The sequence below is a fragment of the Schistocerca americana genome, unplaced genomic scaffold, assembly GCF_021461395.2.
Source record: "Schistocerca americana isolate TAMUIC-IGC-003095 unplaced genomic scaffold, iqSchAmer2.1 HiC_scaffold_1012, whole genome shotgun sequence".
In the NCBI taxonomy this organism is placed as follows: domain Eukaryota; kingdom Metazoa; phylum Arthropoda; class Insecta; order Orthoptera; family Acrididae; genus Schistocerca; species Schistocerca americana.
The window spans coordinates 32,501-35,000 of record NW_025725061.1 but is presented as its reverse complement, the minus strand read 5'-3'; the positions used below and the strand labels follow the sequence as shown (position 1 = coordinate 35,000).

The window sequence follows — 2,500 nt, the reverse complement described above, 5'->3', positions numbered from 1 at the left end:
ACCAGGGAGCTGCGTCAACTAGAGCTGAGCAGCCGGCCGCCCGGGAGTGTGTCCCGGGGGCCCGCGCGAACACGCAAGCGTCCGCTCAATTATTCTGCAAACAGGAGGAGGCTGAGCTCCCCTGCACAATACACCTCGAAACCCTCTCAGGTCCCGGCGGCGCGCAGCGCCGTCCTAAATACTTGGTCGGGTTCGAGAGAGGCGCAATCGCCCGGGGTTTGGCGAGTAGACGCTTTAGGTGCGACCACCCGTGCTCCCAACTGAGCTTGCCGCTGCCGACAGAGGCCCGGGAGCGTGCTGTCGTGGCATTGCCGGCGGGAGACAACACGCGCCACCTACGGTGGCCGGCAGCTCCAACGCCAGCGCCACAGAAGGACAAAAGCCCCACTTGGGTGCCGAAGCGAACTCTCCCAGCACAGCGCACGCGCCAACACGTCCGCACAGCTGCGATACAATCCACCTGCGAGAACCGCAGAGGCGACCGAGCAGCAGACGGCGTCGCGGCGCCGAGCGCCGGGCGGCGGCGCATCCTCAGCGCACACAGTCCTCAATCGGACCAGCACACTGCAGATGTCCACCGCGCTTCGCACCGGGCCCGCGAGGACCTACTTTGGCCGCACGGCGCCGCGTGCAGGGTGCGCCGGCGCGCAGCTGCGCCGCCTGCCGCCTCCGTCGGCCGGCGCGCCTGCCACTGGCCGCCCCCACCAGCCGGCTGTAGCGCGTGCGCCCACGCACCGCGCGGCCAGCACGCCGGGAGGCCCCCCCTCACCGGCCGGGGACGGTCCCACCCAGCCACCGCCGCGTATCGCTTCACACCCACATGCCATTCACGTTCGTGGGCATGGTGGGTATCGCTGAAACAACCGGTTGGTAGCTCAACCGATCGTCGCCATCACTGATTCACCTCTAGCGAGAACAACCGCACCACAACGGTTTACCAGTTGTTCATTTGCGTAACGTCACCAGCAAACGTAGACGTCCATCGCCATTTGCAAATTCAACGATTGTTGCATGCCTGTGTCAGGTGTCACGACACACTATGTCTGCCCACATACACGCAACAACATGTGCACGCTTCGCGAACACGTGGAAGGTGGCCCCCGTACGTATGCGATGTCCATTGCGCGAACGACTGTCAACCGGCCTCTGTCGCATGTCGCAGATGTGGAACGCAGTGCACCATGCTATCACGGTGTGTGAGAAGAGACGACTACGTCTGACAACACGCACCACTACATCAACAGACGGCTCATGCTGATCGCCATCCACGGCATACCATACTGCAATCCAGCTCTTATAGGGAGACGACACGTAGCTGAGTGCACAATATTTGGACCGTATGGTTCGCCGTTGTTGGCGCAGTCGTGGTACGGTCACACATGTACCACGATGTATCATTCAGTACATGAGGACCAATGTGCAGTACAGTGTGTGATTTGGACGTACAACATCAGCGGACAGTTGACACAAGCCGTACCACAACGTAGGCTGTGCTTCGCCATGCGAATGCCAATGAACAACTGCGAAGGGCATTGAGCATGTACGTCCTGCTGCCATCCGCATTACAGTGTATAGCTGCAAGGTGTTTAACATGAAGCGATACTCTGGGGACCGGGCAGTGCGAGTAGCAAACTATATTGCGGGGGTTGCAGTTAGGCAACACTACACTAATTTAACGCGTCGTATGACAATTACAGAGCGGGTTAAGGCCCAACGTGTGTTGGGTTAAGGCCCAACGTGTGTTGGGTTAAGGCCCAACGTGTGTTGGGTTAAGGCCCAACGTGTGTTGGGTTAAGGCCCAACGTGTGTTGGGTTAAGGCCCAACGTGTGTTGGGTTAAGGCCCAACGTGTGTTGGGTTAAGGCCCAACGTGTGTTGGGTTAAGGCGCAACGTGTGTTGGGTTAAGGCGCAACGTGTGTTGGGTTAAGGCGCAACGTGTGTTGGGTTAAGGCGCAACGTGTGTTGGGTTAAGGCGCAACATGGGTTAGGTTAAGGCGCAACATGGGTTAGGTTAAGGCGCAACATGGGTTAGGTTAAGGCGCAACATGGGTTAGGTTAAGGCGCAACATGGGTTAGGTTAAGGCGCAACATGGGTTAGGTTAAGGCGCAACATGGGTTAGGTTAAGGCGCAACATGGGTTAGGTTAAGGCGCAACATGGGTTAGGTTAAGGCGCAACATGGGTTAGGTTAAGGCGCAACATGGGTTAGGTTAAGGCGCAACATGGGTTAGGTTAAGGCGCAACATGGGTTAGGTTAAGGCGCAACATGGGTTAGGTTAAGGCGCAACATGGGTTAGGTTAAGGCGCAACATGGGTTAGGTTAAGGCGCAACATGGGTTAGGTTAAGGCGCAACATGGGTTAGGTTAAGGCGCAACATGGGTTAGGTTAAGGCGCAACATGGGTTAGGTTAAGGCGCAACATGGGTTAGGTTAAGGCGCAACATGGGTTAGGTTAAGGCGCAACATAGGTTAGGTTAAGGCGCAACATAGGTTAGGTTAAG

General features: G+C 57.6%; 1 non-coding gene across 1 annotated transcript in view; it reads right to left on the bottom strand.

Annotated features, from left to right (window-relative positions):
- Positions 1–8, bottom strand: part of LOC124558539 — a 1,910-nt gene extending 1,902 nt beyond the window's left edge. The window contains exon 1 of the ribosomal RNA XR_006968800.1: positions 1–8. This exon is cut by the window's left edge and continues 1,902 nt beyond it. This is a non-coding gene — a ribosomal RNA (small subunit ribosomal RNA).
- Between the last annotated feature and the right edge of the window lie 2,492 nt (positions 9–2,500).